The sequence below is a fragment of the Rhinoderma darwinii genome, chromosome 1 (genome assembly GCF_050947455.1).
Source record: "Rhinoderma darwinii isolate aRhiDar2 chromosome 1, aRhiDar2.hap1, whole genome shotgun sequence".
NCBI lineage: Eukaryota > Metazoa > Chordata > Amphibia > Anura > Rhinodermatidae > Rhinoderma > Rhinoderma darwinii.
Window position 1 is genome coordinate 326,472,790 of NC_134687.1, and position 23,333 is coordinate 326,496,122.

The window sequence follows — 23,333 nt, forward strand, 5'->3', positions numbered from 1 at the left end:
AATATTTCAACGAGCCCGTCTGCCATGAAAAAGGTTACTACGCACCTGCTGGGCTTCCTCCCCTGACAAAGATATATTCATAGCCTCGCTCTTAGACATATTCATCTTGTAGTTACTATAATAGCTATACGTTTGGATGGCTTTCATCAAAGGCGGCAATGTGAGGTGTGGACTTGTAATATAAAACAATAGATCGTCAGCAAACGCCGACACCTTAAAATGCATCTCCCCAACCTGCACCCTCCGAATGTCAGCATTATTCCGAACTGCTATCAAAAGATGTTCCATCACCACCGCAAACAGCAGGGGAGACAGTGGGCAGCCCTGTCTAGTCCCATTACCAATCATAAATGAAGCAGATAGAGATCCATTAACCCTAATACTCGCCTGGGGAGGATTGTAAAGGGACATTATACACGTCAACATTAGACGACTTACTCCCATCTGGCTCAGAGCCGCCTCCAGAAACCCCCAATCCACCCAGGTCAAAGGCCTTCTCCGCATCCAGCGACAAAAGCATACAGGGAACACTACTCTTCGTCACATGATGAAGCAAAGAGAAGGTCTTCAGCGTATTGTCTCTGGCTTCACGCATTGGGACAAACCCAACTCGTTCCGGGTGAATCAGGGATCCTAGAACCCTGACCAGTCTATTCGCTATCAACTTAGCATACATCTTAGCGTCTGTGTTGATGAGAGAGATTGGCCTATAGTTCGCACAATGTTTCAGATCCCTACCCGCTTTTGGGATGACCGTGATATGAGCCTGCAAAAATGAATCAGGGAACTTCACCTGTTCCGAAATGGAATTAAACGACTCTTGCAAAGGCGTTACCAAGTCCTCTGCCAGGGATTTGTAAAATCCCGCCGTGTACCCATCGGGCCCCGGGCTCTTCCCCACCGGTAACGCTTTAATAACCTGCAGTAACTCCTCTGGTGCATGGTAAATCCAGGCCCACAGCCTCTTCTGGAGACAACCGAGGCAACGTCGTGTCCCTAATATACTCCGCTAAAGAGAGCGGTGATTCGGGAGGGACATTACCCAGAGTGGGAGAGGGCAGGTTATAAAGCGAGGAATAATACTCGAAGGCCGATGCTATATCCTCCGTCTTAAACGCCAATTACTCCGCTACAGTTCGTATTGAGGGTATAAAAGGAAGACGCCTCCCGCTCCCGCAGTGCCCTCGCCAACGCCTTCCACGCCTTATTACCACACTCATAATAGCAAGAGCACACCTGACGGAGCCTAGCACTATGCTTGTCCAGCAGAAGTTGAATCTCATGGCGAGTCTTAGTTAGTTCCCTAAGAGTGCGTTCTTGCAGCATCTGTTTATGCTGGGATTCTAGGGACTGCACTCTAACTAAAAGCGCCTGCAGCTTCGCCCCCCTCTCCCTCTTGAGGCAAGCTCCATGCTTGATGGGTACTCCCCGAAGCACACATTTAAGAGCCTCCCACTTCACCGCCGGGGCTGTGTCATCTCTAGCATGATCCCCCCTAAAATTCTCCCCTGTTTGTTTCAACTCTATCATACACAATGGATCCTTCAGCAAAGATTCATTGAGGCGCCAGGTAAATTCTCTGCGACGCTGCGTTGAAAAGCTCAGTACACATGACACCGGAGCGTGGTCAGCGAGAAGCATACTGCCAATAGAAGTCTCTTTCACAAAAGACAATAGACTATGGTGAACCATAACTTAATCTATCCTGCTGTAAGAGTTATGGGCAAACGAATAGAAAGTGAAGTCCCTATCGTCCGGATGGGTCAACCTCCACGCATCACAAAGCCGCATATCTCTGAGCCTCTTCCTCAATTTGTTCAACTTATTGTATTCCAGGGAAGTCCGCCCAGAGGTCGTGTCAAGCAATGGATTAATGGCCAGTTTAAAGTCCCCACATAGGATAGGCGCGCCCGACGAAAAAGCTCTCAACTCTTCCAACATCTTCAGGAAAAAAGGAACTTGGTTAGTGTTAGAGGCATAAATATTGGCTATCGTGACCGTGCGGACCCCTACCTCACATTTCAGAAAAATAAATCGTGCCTCAGAGTCCACATAGGTATCCATCACCCTACCCTGAAGAGACTTGTGCAGGAAAATAGACACCCACCTAGTCTTGCCATTCGGATTACTGCAGTGGTATCCCACCGGGTAATATTTATTACGAATGATTGGAACCTGATCCGCCCGGAAGTGGGTTTCCTGAACTCAAAGTACCTGGATCCTCTGTTTATGTGAAGCATACAAGATCTGAGACCTCTTCTCCGGAACATTGAATCCCTTCACGTTCAGGGATGAGATGGTGAAATCAGCCATTATCCATGAATTCCAAGAGAACCAAGATGCATCTAATCACAAAATACCTGTGTTCGCCAGACACTGCCGCCGTGCCCACCATCCCGTCAAAGACATAAAGTACATTACAAAGCTTCCATGTATACATTGCATTACCAAAGCATAAATCGCATAAGATGGATAATAAGAGGAAAGCAAAACATCCTGTCACAACAATATACTAATTTGTGCCACTCAGCACCTGTATCACTGGTTAGAACCAGTCTAGTCTCAGCGATATTCCTATGTGGGGGTCACAGAGGACTACCTTCAAACAGTACACCTTTTACCTGATAACAGAAAGTATAGATACCGAACTAAACTCCACAGCCTCTAATATCAATGTCTTCTGAACCAGTTACGTAAAGGGACAGACCTCTTATGCTGATGCAAACAACCTACGGCGACTAGAAATGCCTAACATAAGCCCACGACGGGACGTGTCTATCCGCCCTAGAACCTAACGTTGCATAGTATATCTAAACCAGAGCCCAACATCCGCCCAACAGGGAATAGTAACATTGCTTTTCACAGACTCCCGAAAATGACGGGCTCAGGCATCCCTGCATGGGTGAACACCTGCAATGCAACGGGGTTAAAGATAAAGCATATAAATCACATCAACGCTCCCGAAATCTTGACAGGGACGCTCTCTGACGCCATCGCGGTCTCTGCGGCAATGGTGATCCAGATCTCTCCTGCCTCCCAGATGCGGGCCTCCCAAGCGGCGGAGCTCCCGGCCCCTGCAAAGTATCCTGTTGGAAAGTCTCCCAGTCTGGCAATGAGATGACAGGCAATCCAAGGGCCCTCAGAAATCCTGGAAGTTCCGCATGCGTATACAATGAGACAGTTCTGTCCTCCACTGGCACATGCAGGGCAAAGGGGAATCCCCATCGATACGATATCCCCCGTTGTTGCAACACGGAAAGCAAAGGGCGCATCAGCCCATGCTGCCTCAAGGTGAGTCTCGCTAGATCCGGAAACAGGAGCAGTTTTGCCCTATCAAAATCAATCTCAGCCTTTAATCTCGCCTTCTGCAGAATCTTCTCTTTTAGGCCATAATAGTGGATACGGCAAATGACATCGCGTGGTCTAGCAGCATCAGCACTCTTCGGACGCAATGCCCTGTGAGCTCTATCTATTTCAATATAGGTTTCCACGGGGCGATTAAGTAAGGTGTTGAAGATACCCGGCAACGTCGGCATTAAGTCAGCAGTTTTAGTTGCTTCCGGCAGACCTCTGACGTATATTATTCCTCCTGTTCCTGTTTTCCAGGTCGTCCAGCTGCCCTTGTAGTTGTCGCTGCTGTGAGCCTGAAACTCTCTGCACCTCCGTAAGCTGTTGTATAGTTGCAGACACAGAGTCCTTCCACGATTCCAATGCCCCCACCTTAGCTCGCAAAGCAGTTACTTCAGATTGGACCACGTGTAAATCCCGGCGCCACGCTACTTTCAGATCGGCTGCCATCACCTCCATGTCCCTCTCAGAGGGGAGAAGCGCCAGCAAGGCTTGTAATTCCGGGTGACCCCTGAGTGTCTGGGCCGCCCGGTCCGGCGGCGGTAGATCTCCCATCAAACTCCCACCACCAGAGGAAAGTGGGGAGGACCTCAATCCCACAATCCCCCTAAATCTCTGCCGCCTGCAGGTTTCTGGGGTTTTCCCCCCTTCTTCCGAGGAGTACTCCTCTCCCTCCTCTTCCCCAGGCTCGGCCTGAGCCTGATCAGACCTCTGGTTCGACATCGTCCCCGGGTCTGCCATCAGGGCCACTGCTCCAAGGTCCCTCCCGGTGACCTGCACAAGAGAACCGGCTGACGCACTGCCTCACCTCCCCAGCGCCATTCTCCTGCGCCACTGCAAGCTCCGGTCCCAGCCGCCTTCTTGGCTCCGCCACGAGGTGTCGGCAGATGCAGGTAAGCGACATCCCCTGCCGTTGCTGCCCTCTCCCGGGCCCTTCTCGTCTTGCTCCTCCGTCTCCTGTGTCAGCGTCCTCCTCTGCCTCACCGCAGACTGGGCCTGCCCGCGTCTGAGGGATAGCTCGGCATCCGCCATCTCGTGCGGAGGCTCACCCTGGTCCTGGCCGCCACCATCTTGGATCCTCCTCGAGGCCCCTACCGACTTGGGTAATCGACCTTCACTCCTCTCCTGGCCGTCACCCCCAGTCAGGGACCCGAGGGCCTGTGACTCTGCTCGCTCTGCCTCCGGGGACAGCAGCTCCTCCAGGCTGAGAGCTAGCCGGACGGGGTTGTACTCCATGCTTGCAGCCGGCGGCTCCATCAAAGGCGGCGTCCTGGCTCCTTCCGAGCTCGAATCCCCGGCTGCCAGCGGCAAAAAAAATAAATAAAAAATTGAGATCGGGGTATCTGCACCCCCTTGTGTCTGGGTACCCCGTGGGGCCTTTTTGGAACGGGTTTTCCCCATTTAGGTGCCCGATCTGTCCCTTTCTAGCACAGGCCTGATGAGAGCTCTCTCAAGCACGTCTGCTCTCCAGCTCGTCCAGCCACTCCCCCCCCTCCCGCAGCTTTTTTGACAAAAAAATAAAAAAGTTACGGCTCAGAATAGGGTGTCTCAGAAAATAAATTTTATAGAAACGTAATATTGTGCAAACGCTGTGCTACTGTAAAAAAAACTACACACATATGGTATCGCCGTAATCGGACCGTCCCGAAGAATAAAGTAAAACGTAATTTATTGCGCAGGGTGAAAGCTGTAAGAAATTAATTTAAAGCGCCAAAAATCGCAGTTTTTTTGCTCACGCTCTAAAAAAGATGTAATAAAAAGTGATCAGGAAGATGTATGTACCATTAAATGGTACCAATAAAAGCTACGGCTCGTACCGCCAATAATAAGCCCCCACAGCGCTCAATCGACCAAAATATAAAAACTTCTGGATGTTAGAATGGGATGATACAATTTTTTTTTATTTTTTAACAAATAGTCTTTTCTTTGCAAAAGTAGTAAAATATAAAAAAAATAAAAATAAATTTTGTATCACCGTAATCGAATTGAGACGCAGAATAAAACTAAAGTTGTCGTTTTTACCTTACGGTGAAAGACTTAAAAACAAAACCCCAAAAACAATGGAGGAATCAGTTTTTCCAATTTCAGCCCGCAAATTTTTTTTTTTCAGTTTCCAAGTACATTTTATGGTACTTTTAATGGCGTTAATAGAAACTACAACTCCTCCCGCAAAAAATAAGCCATCACACCACACTGACGGAAAAATAAACATAATGGCTCTTGGAAGGCGGGTAGTGAAAAACGAAAATGAAAAAGCAAAAAAGGATCAGTCCTGAAAGGGATAATTAATTTCTAATAAAAAAAAACATGACCACATGTGGGGTATTGCCGTAATCGGGAGAAATTCCTTTACAAATGCTGGGGTGCTTTTCCTCTTTTATCCCTTGTGAAAATAAAAAAAAAATGAAACATTTTAGTGGACAAAAATGTTGATATTCATTTTCACGGCCTAATTCCACTAAATTCTACAAAAAACCTGTAGAGTCAAAATGCTCATTATACCCCTAGAAAATTTCCTTGAGGGGTGTAGTTTCCAAAATAGGGTCACTTTTGGGGCGTTTCTACTGTTTTGGTCCCTCCGGGGCGATGCAAACCCGACATGGCTCTGAAATCCAAACCAGCAAAATCTGCGCTCCAAAATCCAAAAGGCTCTCCTTTCCTTCTGAGCCCTGCTGTTTGTCCAAACAGCAGTTTATTACCACATATGGGGTATTGCCATAATCGGGAACAATTGCTTTACAAATGTTGGGGTGCTTTTTCTCCTTTATTCCTTGTAAAAATGAAAAAAATTATATGTTTCCACAGAAAAAAAAAAGTGATTTTCATCTTCACAGACTAATTCCACTAAATTCTGCAAAAAAACAAAAACTGTGGGGTCAAAATGCTAACTATACCACTAGAAAAATTACTTGAGGGGTGTAGTTTCCAAAATGGGGTAACTTTTGGTGAAGTTTCAACTGTTTAGGTACAACAAAACCTCTTCAAACCTGACACTTGCTTAAAATATATTCCTAAAAAAAAAAAAAAAGGAGGCCCCAAAATCCACTAGGTGCTCCTTTGCTTCTGAGGCCGGTTCTTCAGTCCATTAGGACACTAGGGCCACATGTTGGATATTTCTAAAAATTGCAGTATCTGGGCAATAAATATCGAGTTGCGTTTCTCTGGTAAAACCTTCTGTGTTACAGAATTTTTTTTATTAAATGAATTTCGGCAAAAAAAATATAATTTGTAAATTTCACCTCTTTCCCTTCATTCCTGTGAAACGCCTAAAGAGTTAAAATACTTTCTGAATGTCGTTTTGAATACCTTGAGGGGTGCAGTTTTCAAAATGGGGTGATTTATGGGGACTTTCTAATATAGAAGGCCCTCAAAGCCACTTCAGAACTGAACTGGTCCCTGAAAAATAGCCTTTTGAAACTTTCTTGAAAATATGAGAAATTGCTGCTAATGTTCTGAGCCTTGTAACGTCCTAGAAAAATAAAAGGACGTGAAAAAACGATGCAAACATAAAGTAGACATATGGGGGGGATGTATTACTATCTGTTTTACAAACAAATACATTTTAAATTTAGAAAAATGAAAATTTTCGCTAAAATTTGAAGTTTTTCACAAATAAATATTGAATTTAATCGACCAAATTTTTTCACTAACATAAAGCACAATATGTCACGAGAAAACAATCTCAGAATCGCTTGGATAGGTAAAAGCATTCCAGAGTTATTACCACATAAATGAACACGTCAGAGTTGAAAAAAATCATCTGTGTCCACAAGGCCAAAACAGGCTGTGTCCTAAAGGGGTTAATTAGCCTTTAGTAAAAATTAGTTTTACTTTTTCAGAAACAGCTGCTCGGTATTCTGCATACAGAGCAGCTGTATGTAGCGCTAAATTCTGTTCACGTCAGGTCCGCAGGATTGACCGATTCAGGTTATAGCGAAAGATACAGCTGCTCTAGATGCAGAATACAGAGCAGCTGTATCTCAAAAAGTAAAATATATTTTTATTATAAAAACTAATTGAAAATTTAGGCATGTTTATATAAATTAAAAAAAAATTAAAAAGTGTACATAGCCTTTCAAAGGGGTATTCCTGTTACAACAAATCACCTATCCACTGGATAGGTGAGAACTGCTGGCTCGGTGTGGGTCCTACAGCTGGGAACCCCACAGATTACCATAACGGGGTTGTGTTTCCCATTTCCGCCCCAGCCACAAGACTGCACCCAGAGGAGTTGAATAGAGTGGCGGTTGAGCATGCGTCCTGCCGCTCCATTCAAAATGTATGGAAATAATGAAAATCTGTGAGAACGGCTTTGTATTTGCGGTCCTTGTTCCTCTTCGGAATTTCGCAAATTTCTGTATTTTCGCAAAAGCAGAGTAAGTTAGAAAACAATATATAAAGTGTATGCCAACTTCTTTACTTTGGATGTATTTTTAATAGTCTATGCCACACAGTGTCAAAAGAGACCATTGGGGACTTTATTATCTTCTACACAATGCTCAGCAAAAAGTATGTGAAAGCAGAGAAGTCTGACAGCCAGTCACCTGACTCGGCAGCCAGTTTGAAGCTGCGTTATACATTTGCGTTGGTATGGGTTTATGGACCATGACCTTAAGCAGTTATATAATTGCACGTCCCTGATGGTCGTTATATAACCCCTTCGCGCTCAGCGACGTAATATTCCATCGCGCTGACCACCACGTTCGCGATCAGCGACCGAATATTACGTCGCAGGGAAAATGCATAGCCATTTTCCACCGGCACGAGCTGTCAGAAACAGCAGGCTATCACAGCTCAATACGCCGGGACCTGTCGCGATGGTCCCGCCTCCACGATCGCCACTATTGGTCAGTTAGTGAGTAACTGTCCAATAGTGACGATCGGTCCCTTCCCTTCCCCTCCCTGACATCCCATCCTGCCGCACCCGCCCTGAATGCCTCTGTTGGAGATAGCAAGGCGTACAGAGCGGTTGTGAGAAGAGGGAGAGAAGGGAAGAAAAGAAAAAAGTTAAAAAAACTTTTGCTTCACACCTCCCCATTCCACTACCCAGTCCTGTACCCTTCCTCCTTGTGTTCCTCCCACGTTTTTGGTCAGTGATCTCCTATCACTGACCACTTTAGTCTTCAGGACCAATTTCTTGGTCCCTGGGGATTATTTTTTTTCTTTATAAAACAAAAAAACAAAAAAAAACAAAACCTGTTAGTTTTGACAATTTAACTGGTTAGTTTAGTATTAGGGTTAGGTAGTGTCAGTGAACAGTCAAAAAGCGTAGTTGGGTATAGCGTCAGGGAATTTTGCGTCAGGAATCAGTCACCGTCGTTAGATCTTGTGTATGGGGTCCATCACCGTAGTTAGGTTTAGCGTCAGGGAAGCTCGGAATAATCTAGATGGGTGCCTGACACTAAACCTGTCATTGTAGTTCGGTTTAGTGTTAGGGAAGCTCGGAATAATCTAGATGGGTGCCTGACACTAAACCTGTCATTGTAGTTCGGTTTAGTGTTAGGGAAGCTCGGAATAATCTAGTTAGGTTTAGTGTCAGGGAAGTTCAAATAAAAGCTAGTTAGGTTTAGTGTTAGGAACCCTCACCCTAGTTAGATTTAGTCTCAGGGAAGCCCACTCATTCTCTAAAAACACCAATTTTTTGGGCTGGTTTAGGTAGCAGCCTATTGCTCCTAGTTAGGGAAGCAATCAAACATGTCCCAACGGACATTAAGTGCCGAAGAGGCATATTCATTTCCTGCCTCCGAGACAGAGTCGTCGGATGGTGAGACTCTTATTTATCCACCTCCTCATCCAGTGAAGAAGAGGAACCCCCTAGGAGATGCCCCAGGACCACCACTGCAGTTGAAGCCCCCGAGCGAAATGACCCTGCCGCAGTTCAATCCCCAGAGCGAAGTGACCCCATTTGGACACACCAGACATTTATGAGCCCCAAATCCCAGAGTACACGGGCAGCTCAGGGATAAAATTGAATACGGCAGGGCTCAGTGAAATGGACTTTCAAGTTCTTCTTCACGGATGACTTTATAGATCTTATGGTCTCCCAGACTAATTTATATGCCGAACAGTATATTACTAATAACCCCACATCATTTTATGCCCAATCCCACAGGTGGACCCCTGTAGATGCAGCAGAGTTTGGCAAGTTCTGGAGACTTGACTTGAACATGGGGCTTCTGAAAAAGCCATCCATTAGGACCTACTGGAGCACAAACATCTTATACCACACCCCGATGTACCGTATGGCCATGTCCAGGATGCGTTATAAGGGAATACTTCACTTCTTACATTATACGGATAATGAGCAGTGCCCACCCCGAGATGACCCCAGTTTTGACCATTTGTACAAACTGAGACCCCTATTAGACCATTTCAGTGCCCGGTTTGCCCAAGCATACACCCCCGAGAAGTGTATCTCTATTGATGAGTCCCTGGTACATTTTAAAGGGAGGCTTCAATTCCGCCAGTACCTGCCGAGTAAGAGGGCAAGGTATGGCGTGAAGATGTATAAGCTGTGCGAGAGTTCATCAGGGTATACCTACAAATTTAGGATATATGAAGGGAAGGACAGCAGTATTCAGCCCCCAGAACGCCCCCCCCCTTACTGGGAATTAATTCAAAAATGGTGTGGGATTTGGTGCACCCACTGCTGGACCAGGGTTACCACGTCTACCTGGATAATTTTTATACCAGCGTCCCACTCTTCAAGTGCCTCGCTTCCAGAAGTACTGTGGCATGCGGCACTGCTAGAACAAAATCTGAGAGGCCTCCCTAAGACTCTGCTTGGGCAAACACTCAGAAGGGGTGAGAGCAGGGCACATTCTAGCAGCAACATATTGTGTGTCAAGTACAAGGACAAGAGAGATGTCCTTGTATTGACAATACATGGCCACACCAGTAGCCATGTACCTGTACGAGGTACCAGTACAGAGACCCCCAAACCAGACTGCATCCTGGACTACAATAGGTACATGGGAGGGGTTGACTTGTCAGATCAAGTCCTGAAGCCCTACAGCGCCATGCGGAAATCGAGGGTGTGGTATAAGAAGCTGGCCGTGCACATCATACAGATGGCATTGTACAATGCGTACGTGCTACATCGATGTGCAGGCCAGAGGGGAACTTACCTGGAATTTCAAGAGGTGGCTATCAAGAACCTAATCTTTAGGGACAAAGAAGAGGGAGCACCCAGTACTTCTGGAAGAGAGGCCACACGCATCGTACCAGGGCAACACTTTCCAGGAGAAGTTCCCCAAACTGGCAAGAAGGGAAAAGGTCAAAAGAGGTGAAGAGTCTGCTCAAAGAGGGGGATAAGGAGGGAAACAATATACCAATGCGACACGTGTCCCGAAAAACCAGGGCTCTGTATGAAAGATTGTTTTCGAATTTATCATACATCCCTTAATTTTTAATTTACCCTGATGCAGTCCACACAGCTTATCCCCCTCATCTTTCCCTTCTGAGCCCTGCCGTTTGCCCAGGCAGCTGATGACAGCCACATGTAGGGTATTGCCGTACCCGGGAGAATGCACATTACAGCTTACGGGGTGTATATCTCCGGTGGCACATGCTGTGCACACTATATCGGACACTGACATGCCATATATTTAGAAAATTGCAAATCTCACTCTGCACCATCTGCTGCGCATTATCTTTTACACAGTACCTGTGGAGTCAAAATGCTAACTACACCTCTAGATGAATATCTTAAGGGATGTAGTTTTTAAAATGGGGTCACTTCTCGGGGGTTTCAACTGTACTGGTACCTCAGGGGCTTCTACATACATAACTTAGCACCAGAAAATCCCCAGTAGGCCAAACGGTGGTCCTTTCCTTCTGAGCCCTCCCATGGGCCCAAACGGCAGTTTATCACCACAAATGGGGACAAATTGGGTATTTTGTTCCCTGTGAAAATAAGAAATTTTTATCAAAACATGACATCTTATTGGAAAAAAATGACTTAATATCACAGCCCAATTCAAATAGGTGCTGTGAAAAAACTGTGTGGTCAAAATGATAACAACTACCATAAATGAATTCCTTGTGGGGTGTAGTTTCCAAAATTGGGCCACTTCTGGTGGGTTTCCATTGCTTTGATACCTCAACACCTCTTCAAACCTGGCATGCTGCCTAAAATATATTCTAATAAAAAAGAGGCCTCAAAATGCACTAGGTGCTTCTTTGCTTCTAGGGCTTGTGTTTTAGTCCACGAGAACACTAGAGCCACATGTGGGACATTTCTAAAAACTGCAGAATCTGGACAATACATATTTAGTAGTGTTTCTCTGGTAAAACCTTCTGTGTTACAGAAAACAAATTGAATAAAATTTAAATTCAGCAAGAAAAATTAAATTTGCAAATTTTACCTCCACTTTGCTTTAATTCCTGTGAAACGCTTAAAGGGTTAAAAAAAACTCTCAATGCGGTTTTGAATATTTTGAGGGGTCTAGTTTTTAAAATGGGGTGTTTTATGGGGGTTTCTAATACATAGGCCCCTCAAAGCCACTTCTGAACTGAACAGGTACCTTAAAAAAAGGCTTTTGACATTTTCTTAAAAATATAAGAAATTGCGGTTTATGTTCTAAGCCTTGTAACATCCAAGAAAAATAAAATAATGTTCAAAAAACTATGCCAATCTAAAGTAGACATATGGGAAATGTGAACTAGTAACTATTTTGGGTGGTATAACTGTCTGTTTTACAAGCAGATGCATTTAAATTCTGGAAAATGCTATTTTTTCAAAATTTTATCAGAATTTTGCAATTTTTCACCAATAAACACTGAATATATCGACCAAATTATACCACGAACATGAATCCAAATGTGTCACGAGAAAACATTCTCAGAATCGCTTGAATAGGTTTAAAGGGAATGTGTTGCTAGCAAAAAATGAATTTTTTTTTTTAGTTAAACAATTAGTGTGTAGGGGATTAAACATTGTTCTAATTTTTTTTATTTTTTTCACGAGTCAGGAAATATTATAAATTAGATTCTAATTTATAATATTTCCCAGCACTGGTCACTAGATGGAGCAATTCCCAAAATTGCAGCATTGCATGTGGTAAAGCAACCACATTGCTTTATGCTGCAAAATTGGGAAAAAATCCCTCGCTCTAGTGAGCTCTCAGAATCCCCCCTCCTTTATCCTGGCTAGTGCCGGGAGAAACGAGGGGATTGAACGGTCAAACCTCCTACACTGTGTGTTGCCATTTTTTTAGCTAACACACAGTGTGGAAGGTTTACATACATAGTTACATAGTTACATAGTTAGTACGGCTGAAAAAAGACACATGTCCATCAAGTTCAACCAAGGGAAGGGAAAAGGGAAGGAAAAATGTCTACACATAGGAGCTAATATTTTTTTGTTCTAGGAAATTATCTAACCCTTTTTTAAAGCCATCTACTGTCCCTGCTGTGACCAGCTCCTGCGGTAGGCTATTCCATAGATTCACAGTTCTCACTGTAAAGAAGCCTTGTCGCCCCTGAAGCTTGAACCTTTTTTTCTCCAGACGGAGGGAGTGCCCCCTTGTTTTTTGAGGGGGTTTTACAAGGAACAGGATTTCACCATATTTTTTGTATGTGCCATTCATATATTTATATAAGTTAATCATGTCCCCCCTTAGTCGTCTTTTTTCAAGGCTAAATAGGTTTAATTCTTTCAATCTTTCCTCATAACTTAAATTCTCCATGCCCCTAATTAGCTTCGTTGCTCTTCTTTGTATTTTTTCCAACTCCAGGGCATCCTTTATATGAACTCGAGCCCAGAACTGAACTGCATATTCTAGATGAGGCCTCACTAATGCTTTGTACAGTGGTACTATTACATCCCTGTCCCGCGAGTCCATGCCTCTTTTAATACACAACAATATCCTGCTGGCCTTTGAAGCAGCTGATTGACACTGCATGCTGTTATTGAGTTTATGATTTACAAGTACACCCAGATCCTTCTCAACAAGTGAATCTGCCAGTGTAGCTCCCCCTAGGACATATGATGCATGCAGGTTGTTGGTACCCAGATGCATAACTTTACATTTATCTACATTAAACTTCATCTGCCAAGTGGACGCCCAAACACTTAGTTTGTTTAAATCTGCCTGCAATTCATGAACATCTTCCATAGACTGAACTATATTACATAGCTTGGTGTCATCTGCAAAAATAGAAATAGTGCTATTAATCCCATCCTCTATATCATTAATAAATAAGTTGAATAATAGTGGTCCCAGCACTGAACCCTGGGGTACACCACTTATTACCGGGGACCATTCAGAGAAGGAATCATTGACCACAACCCTCTAGATACGGTCCTTGAGCCAATTCTCAATCCAATTACAAACTATATTTTCTAAACCTATAGTCCTTAATTTACCCATTAGGCGTCTATGGGGGACAGTGTCAAATGCCTTTGCAAAGTCCAAAAACACTAAATCCACAGCGGCCCCTCTGTCTAGACTTCTGCTCACCTCTTCATAAAAACAGATTAGGTTAGTTTGACAACTTCTGTCCTTAGTAAAACCGTGCTGGCTGTCACTTATAATGCTATTTATTGTCACATAATCCTGTATATAGTCCCTCAATAGCCCCTCAAACATTTTCCCCACGATGGATGTTAAGCTTACTGGTCTATTATTACCCGGGGAAGACCTAGAGCCCTTTTTGAAAATAGGCACCACATTTGCGCTGCGCCAGTCCCTTGGCACTATACCAGTCACTAGAGATTCTCTGAATATTATGAAAAGGGGGACAGAAATAACTGAACTAAGCTCTTTAAGAATTCTAGGGTGTAACCCATCTGGTCCCGGGGCCTTGTGCACATTTATTTTATTTCATTTAGCTTGGACCATATCTACATTCATCCAATTCAGTATATCAACTGATATATTAACAGCACCGGCAGCGGCTACATCAGCTGCTCTTTCTTCAGTTGTATATACAGAGCTAAAGAACCCATTTAGTAACTCTGCCTTCTCTTGATCCCCTGTGACCAACTCCCCATTACCATTATCTAGGGGTCCTACATGTTCAGACCTTGGCTTTTTAGCATTTATATACTTGAAGAATTTTTTGGGATTTGTTTTACTATCCTTGGCCACCTGCCTTTCATTTTGTATTTTTGCTAATTTTATTACATTTTTACAGATTTTATTAAGCTCTTTATATTTTACAAAGGCTACAGCTGTACCCTCGGATTTGTATTTTTTAAATGCCCTTTTTTTGTCATGTATTGCCCCTTTCACAGAAGGTGTAAGCCATGTGGGGTTTAATTTGAGTCGTTTATACTTTTTACCTATAGGAATAAATTTTGCACTATAATAACTCAAAGTAGATTTGAAAATCTCCCATTTATCATTTGTTCCATTATTTGACATTAGTTCTTCCCAGTCCATATCCTGAATTGCAGCCCTCATCCTGGGGAAATTGGCTTTCTTAAAATTAAATGTTTTTGCCCTCCCAGCCTGCGTTTGTTTTTTACAGTATAGGTAAAATGTAACTATATTATGATCACTGTTACCGAGGTTTTCACGAACATTGACATTCCCAACAAGATCTGCATTATTAGAAATGACCACATCCAACAGAGCTTCACCTCTAGTCGGGTCTTCCACAAACTGGCCCATAAAATTTTCCTGCAACAGGTTGAGGAAATGTCTCCCCTTTGCAGTTGAAGCTGAACCATGACACCAATTAATATCCCGGAAATTAAAATCTCCCATTATCACTACAGTACCCGCCTGTGCAGCCCGCTCCATCTGTTTATATAGCTGAACTTCCATCTCCTCAGTTATATTGGGGGGTCTATAGATTACACCAAAAGTAATTTTTTCAGTGTTTACCTCCCTTTCTAGTTCCACCCACAAGGTTTCAACTTCCTCACAGTATTCACCCACTATTGTCTCTTTCAGACTCGCCTTCATATCACTTCTCACATACAGACATACACCACCGCCTTTCCTATTTGTCCTGTCTTTCCGAAAAAGTGTAAAACCCTGTAGATTTACAGCCCAGTCATGTGAAGAGTCCAGCCATGTTTCAGCAACACCAACTATATCTATATTTTCTTCCAGTATCAAGGCCTCCAGCTCCCCCATTTTGCTTGCTAGACTTCTGGCATTTGTGAACATACACTTTAACTTGCCTGTCAGTTTTTCACTTTTATTATCAGAAATGTGATTTGACAATAATCGGGCCTTTTTATTTACACTGATGTTTTGTAACGAAAGGATCTCCTTATCTTGTTGTCTAGTCCTCTCCCCACATTCTGTTTCTCCCCCCACCAATATAGTCTGACCCCTCTCTAACCTGGCTACCCCTTTTTTTTCTACATTGACCTCCCTCCTCAGCCCTAGTTTAAATACTCCGCCACCCCAGCTAGAATTCTCTCCCCCAGCACAGCGGACCCCCTTCCATTTAGGTGCAAATCATCTGCAGAATACAGTTTGTACCCCAATGAAAAGTCAGCCCAGTGCTCTAGGAACCCAAATCCTTCTCCTCTACACCAAGACTTCAGCCATGCATTTAACTCCCTGAGCTCCCGCTGTCTTTCCTGTGATGCGCATGGCACAGGCAGTATTCCTGAGAATACTACTTTGGAGGTCCTTCCCTTCAGCTTGTAGCCTAGTTCTTTAAAATTATTCTTAAGGCTCCTCCACCTACCATTTATTCTGTCGTTGGTACCGACATGGACCACGACAGCTGGATCATCACCAGCCCCTCCCAGCAATTTGTCCACCCGTTCCACCACATGCCGAACCCTGGCACCAGGGAGACAGCAAACCATTCGGTTGAGGTGGTCTTGGCGACAAATTATTCTATCCGTCTTCCTGATTATAGAATCCCCTACGACTATCAATTGTCTTGGCTTACCTGCATTACCATCCTGCCGACTACTAGCTGGGCTGTTCTCCCGGCTGTTAGGTAGATCAGTATCCACTAGGGCTGCCATTTCTGAGACTGACACCCTCGCATCATCACCCAACTTGGCAATTTTGCCTGGAATGTCAGAAACCGGAGCGGCCTTCCTTTTCTTTGACCCCTTTCTACTGCCCCTAACTACATTAACCCAGCTACTTACCTGATCCTGCTCACCCATGTCTTCACCCTCCAGTTCTAACCCACTAACTGCATGCTCCGTGAGCAGCAAGCTCAGCTCAAGATTGTCTATCCTCCTCAGATCTCTAATACGAGCTTCCAGGTGAACAACATGCTCACATCTGCCACAGAGATATTCACCCTGGAACTCCGGCTCCAGTCATGCATACATATGGCAAACTGTGCACTGAAGAAAACCTCCAATCTTGCTATCCATTATCCAAGTTACAAAAAAAACTGCGAACAGGTGTTAATCAAACAGAAAAAGAAGTAGAAGAGTACTTACTGGGGCTTAACTCCTCTTTTCAACTCCGGTTTTTGGAACTCCACTTGATCTACAACCCACTTGTTTTTTCAAGCCACAGAGCAGCAAGTAGTAAACACACTGAAACACGAACATACATAGAAATCACTTACCTGCTCCTGCCGCCGCCGCTCCCTCCGGTCCGTCTGCTGCCGCTGCTCCAAGTGCACAAGTCCGGAAGCCGCGACCGGAAGTAGTAATCTTACTGTCCGGCCGCGACTTCCGGTCTACAGGAAAATGGCGCCGGACGGCGCTCAGTTCAACTTGGACTGTGTGGGAGCGGCGCATGCGCCGTTCCCACACAGACGGCGTACACCATAGTGGATGGAACGGGCCCCGTTCGCATTCACTATGGGACTGTAGCTGCCGTATTCCATGTCTGTATGTGTCGTTAATCGACACATACAGAAATGGAAAAAAAATGGCAGCCCCCATAGGGAAGAAAAAGTAAAAAAAATAAAAAAAAGTAACACACAAACACACAAATAAATTCAAAAGTTTTTTATAAAACACTAACCTCAAACTGATATAAAAATTTTTTTTTTGGCGACACTATTCCTTCAAGCATTGGACGTTATTACCACATAAAGTGAAACATGTCAGATTTCAAAAATGGGCTCTGAGCCTTAAGGCCAAAACTAGGCTGCATCCTTAAGGGGTTAATAAATCTGCCTCATGGTTTTAATAGAACAAAGCAACAACTACATTTGCGGCAGAACTTCTTGTTTTTTTTGCTTCACTCACCTGTGCACCAGCAGACACAGCCTCCTCATGGACGGCAATAACTTTATATAGCTGCCCATCCCGTTTCTCAATACGTGCAAGGCATTCCCAGTATCCAGAAAGCTTCTTAGATTCTGGAACAGTTTGGATTTGCTTCTCAAGTATAGAGAACTTCTTCCCTTGGACAACCCTATTGTTAAAATAGCAGAACAGAATAACTAAGCAAATGATTGTATGTAGAGTCTTAAACCATAAATGTGCAGCTGAGTGCAGCATGTAATGGGGAGGGCTTAAAAAAAAAACCCTGTGGCACTTTACATTTTTTTTCTACCTCCCTCCGTTATTTACATATCGGTGCCGTTATATTTGGCGCCCAATATTTAAATAACCCCCTGAACAGTCAATGGGGCATGTACAAGAGAGAAAGCGAGAGAGAGAGAGATATATCTCACTCTTCAGCTTTCAAGATTAGTCTTCTGCTGAACTGGCAAGGGGGTGTGTGAATGAAATGTGCAATTGACATTTTTCTATAAGTTAATAAATTACAAGATTAACTGGTTCCCGACCGCTAGCTGTATTTTTACGGCCAGCGGTCAGGGTCCTTAAAATCCGAGCCATAGACTTTTTACGGCTCGGGTTTTAACTTGCTGCCCGCGCGATTGGGCAGGTGAATGTCGGGTCTCCGGCTGTCAGTGACTGCCAGGGACCCTGAGGAGAGGATAGAAGCAGCTTTTGCTGCTTCTGTCTTCTCCGATGTTTTTTTACACAGCGCTCAATGAACGCTGTGTATAGGAATAGAGACAGCAGCAGCGGCGCTGTCTCTATTCCTCCCGGTGATCATGTGACTGGTCACATGATCGCCGGGTGTCGTTAGTGGCAGACTGTTGCTGGGTCTTACTAGACCCAGCACAGCCCGATTAGTGACAATCGTCACTATGAGAGGGCTGATTTCCCCTGTAACAGTGGAAAAACATGGTGTAAAAGAAAGAAAAAAAATATATAAAGTTCCCCAAAGGTCTTTTTTAACCTTTGAGGGACAGACCATAGTAATAAAACAATAGTAAAGTAAAGTGCAAAAATAAAAATTAAATAATAAATACACATAAAATACCCACCCCAAAAAAAAACGTTTCCCCCCCCACCAATCATTGTTGTAACGCTAGCGCTGACCCAATTACCCAAATATAGACATGTAATATATAAAAATTTACGGTAGACAATGACGATCACAAATAAAAGGTCTATTTTGGGGTAAAACTATGTTATTACCAAAAAAAAAATAGCTGAAACGTAAAAAAGCTTATTTTTTTACTATTATTTTCAAACTTTATGAATAAAAATTAAAAAATAGCAAAAAAGGTGTGTATAAAAACGATAAAAAAAAAAAAAAAGAAACCTGCATGGTCTATGAAAACAACGTTGCAAAAATCACGTCGTTAGCCCAACAAATAAAAAAGTTAGCCATTTAACTAACACGTGCTAAAAATGGCTAAACGGTGTGTGGTCCTGAAGGCGCAAAATAGCCCGGTCCTGAACTGGTTAAAGAACGATACATGTACTGCTGAAATAAACTCAGTGTTTTAATTATATATAGAACATTAACATGTTTATATATGATTATCAATATGTTATTTTGACTAAATTACATCCATTCATTTAGAGGAGAATAAATACATTAGTAAAATATTCTGAAAGAAAATAATTAGTATATTGAGATATGGTGATGAATTGATAATTAGTTTATTTCTAAATAGGCATATTCACAACCTCTAAATCATGTCTAGTCCATTTTAAATCACATTTATGTACATTTTTCACAAGAATACGGTTTATACTCACTTTTTGATGAGATTGATTGTTCCAGCTTCACTATATAAGCCCACACCGGATGTAATCCAACACGCTTGAGAGAGAGGGGTGGATCCCCGAAACGTCGCAACTGGCGTAGTCTAACGCCGCACTTCTCCCTCCACGTCGGTCTCTGAAGATGTACATCGGATTTCAAGCCTAGTTCAACTAAGATCTCACCAGCCTGAGTGAACGCTCTGAGCACTTCTTCATATGGGGTGAATACCAATTTAAAATACTATTGTTGCACTATTTCATAAGTGGCTTGTATAATTAAGATTCTTATACAAAATATATATATTTTTCCAAACCTTGCAGCATAGAGCTGAACCACTACAGTGATGCAGGAATCACATGAGAAATATAGATTTCTAGAATGTAAAAAAAAAAGTTAGAGCAGAGTAATTAATTTATCATATATATATATATATATATATATATATATATATATATATATATATATATATATAATAATAATGTTCATGCAATGTGGTTTGACATGTCGTGTTTTGTCAAATACAGAGTTCATGGTCCTTCAACATATCTTTCCAGTGACTTTTTTTCCATATAGAAAAAGATTGATTACTTACTGGTAATCGGTTTTTCAAGAACCTATGACCGTACCCCTGGAGAGACTTCCCATTCGCTGGACAGGAAACCTGAGGATATAAAAAAAGGGACACACCTCTCCACACACCCAGTCTTTAGAAAGAACTCAGGATGAGAAATAGTTTAGTGTATATTGTTGTGTTTTTATTTTTTTGCACCACCCTAGTGAAATTCCCTCACACCTTTATATATACAATATTTACAAAGAATCCCTTTGAATTTAGGTTAGCGATCTCTACCTTATGAGGGCTCATCTACTACAAACATTAGGGAGGGTAACAGCGGGTTCTTGAAGAACCGATTACCGATAAATAATCAATCTTTTACCCTTTCACCTAGGACAGCACCCCTGGAGAAGTAAAATAGAAATCAGTATTTTTAGGGTGGGACCACAGCTTTTATCACCTTTCTACCAAAGGCCAAGTCAGAGGCTGTATGCAGTTGTAATCGGTAATGCTTGAAAAAGGTGTGAGGAGAACTCCATGTAGCAGCCTTGCATATCTGGTCTAGAGATGCGTCTGCTCTCTCTGCCCATGAAGTGGACACGGCCCTGGTGGAGTGAGCTCCGAAAAACTCGAGGCTTGAGCTTCTGTTAGGCTAGTTGTATGGCCTGCTTAAAGAGGCTCTGTCACCAGATTTTGCAACCCCTATCTGCTATTGCAGCAGATAGGCGCTGCAATGTAGATTACAGTAACGTTTTTATTTTTAAAAAACGAGCATTTTTGGCCAAGTTATGACCATTTTTGTAGTTATGCAAATGAGGCTTGCAAAAGTCCAAGTGGGTGTGTTTAAAAGTAAAAGTCCAAGTGGGCGTGTATTATGTGCGTACATCGGGGCGTTTTTAATACTTTCACTAGCTGGGCGCTCTGATGAGAAGTAACATCCTCTTCTCTTCAGAACGCCCAGCTTGTGACAGTGCAGATCTGTGACGTCACTCACAGGTCCTGCATCGTGACGGCCACATCGGCACCAGAGGCTACAGTTGATTCTGCAGCAGCATCAGCGTTTGCAGGTAAGATCGACTTACCTGCAAACGCTGATGCTGCTACAGAATCAACTGTAGCCTCTGGTGCCGATGTGGCCGTCACGATGCAGGACCTGTGAGTGACGTCACAGATCTGCACTGTCACAAGCTGGGCGTTCTGAAGAGAAGAGGATGTTACTTCTCATCAGAGCGCCCAGCTAGTGAAAGTATTAAAAACGCCCCGATGTACGCACATAATACACGCCCACTTGGACTTTTACTTTTAAACACACCCACTTGGACTTTTGCAAGCCTCATTTGCATAACTACAAAAATGGTCATAACTTGGCCAAAAATGCTCGTTTTTTAAAAATAAAAACGTTACTGTAATCTACAACCCCTGCTGCAATAGCAGATAGGGGTTGCAAAATCTGGTGACAGAGCCTCTTTAATCCACCTCGCTATAGTGGCTCTACTGGCTGCCGAACCCTTGTTATGACCCTGAAACTGAACAAACAAATTTTCTGAGGATCTTAGATCCTGGGTAATCTTTAGGTACTGGACTAGGCATCTTCTTACGTCTAGGCAGTTAAACTGTTGTTCCCTCTGATTTTTTGGGGAGTCACAAAAGGACGGAAGAACAATATCTTGGTCTAAATGAAAGGGAGAGACCACTTTAGGAAGAAATTCTTGTAAGGTTTTTAAGAGGACTATCTAACAGTAGGGTATGTGGAGGGAAGGCAGAAAGGGCTTGAATCTCACTCACTCTACGGGCTGATGTGATGGCTAACAAGAATGTCATTTTGAGTGTCAGCATTTAAGGAGATAGTCTATTGGTTCAAATGGCGGATTTATCATAGCCTGGAGAACGATATTTAAGTCCCAGGGAGGAACTGGGGATCTTATCTGGGGGTTAAGTCTGCAGGAAAAGGTTAGGAATCTCTTAATCCAGGGGTGTTTTGCCAATTTAGAATTAAAAAAGGAACTTAAAGCAGAAATCTTAACCTTTAAACGTACTAGGCCTAAGGTTTTTATTTAATCCTGCCTGGAGGAAATCCAATATTAAAGGGGATATCTGGTTTGGTTAAAGGATTAATATCCTTGCCTGCAAAATTCAAGAATGCTTTCCTCTTTGCCTAAGGATTATCCTTTCAGTTTCCAGGCAGTCAGATGGAGTTTCTGAATGTCAGGGTGTATTACTGGGCCTTGATATAGGAGATCTGACATGTTCGGGAAAACCCATGGTTGGTCTGATAACATTCTCAACCACGTGAACCATGGTCTTTGGCCAGAAGGGGGCTATTCATATCACACTGGCCTGGTCTTCTCTGACATTTCTTATTACTCTTGGGGGGCATAGCCCCTCTCTTGATTCCAACACTGGGAGAATGCATCTATTGCTGTTGGGTGGTCTAAAGGGTCTAGGGAGAAGAATATTTGGGTCTCTGTTTTCCCTGGATGCAAATAGATCTATTGATGGGGTCCCCCATTTGAGGATAATTTTCTGCTGTATTCAGACACCATTCTGATTGGCGAAGCCTTTCTCGGCTTAGGAAGTCTGCCACCTGGTTGTCTTTTCCCTTGGACAGCTGATAGGGTCAATAGGTGGTGTTCTGCCAGAAAAAAAGATCTGTGAGGATAAGTCCAACAGCGAGGCCGATCTTGTACCCCCCTGACGATTTATATAAGACACTGGTCGTGTTGTCGGAATAGATCTTGAAGTGTCGACCTTAAATTGCTGGTATGGATCTCTTCAAGGCCTGAAGAACTGCCACCAGTTCCCTGAAGTTGGTGGATTTCTGAATGGTCCGTTGATCTCACTGACCCTGAAGAAGAGGAGTCGTAATGAGCTCCCCACCCCCAAGGACTCGCATCTGTGGTAATGTTGAGAGTAGGGGTTAACTTCCATGGAATACCCCGCATGAGGTTCTCCCTGTTCAACCACCATCTGAGAGACAGCCTTGCTGCGGATGAGATGTGTAGGGGTTTGTCTAGGGAGAGACTGCTCCTATCCCACTGATTTAAATTGTCCCACTATAGGGCCCTGGACCTGAAGTGAGCCCATAGTACAGCTGGCATGCAAGAGGTCATAAGGCCCAGGACGGACATAGCTTTCCTGAAAGATGTCATATGGCCTAGGTAGATTTCTGATATTCTGTCTATCAGGGAATTGATTTTGTCTTCTGGAAGGAAGGACATCTGCTTGGAGGAGTCTAGCTGAATTCCTAGGAATACTCATCTTTTTGATGGGTTTAAATTAGATTTTTAAAAATTTAATGTTCCATCCTAATTTTGCTAGTATAGCACAAACTATTTATTTGTAGGGTCAAGGTTTTAGATGTTTCTGCGACCAACAAAAAAAATAGTCCAGGTATGGGATCAGGAGGATGTCGATCGTCCGCTATTAGTTTTGAAAATACTCTTGGAGCTGGAGATGCCAAAGGGGAG

The 23,333-nt window shown here is 43.4% G+C and overlaps 1 pseudogene; it reads right to left on the minus strand.

Annotated features, from left to right (window-relative positions):
* Positions 1-23,333, minus strand: part of LOC142749319 (cytoskeleton-associated protein 2-like) — a 129,246-nt pseudogene that overhangs the window by 47,775 nt on the left and 58,138 nt on the right.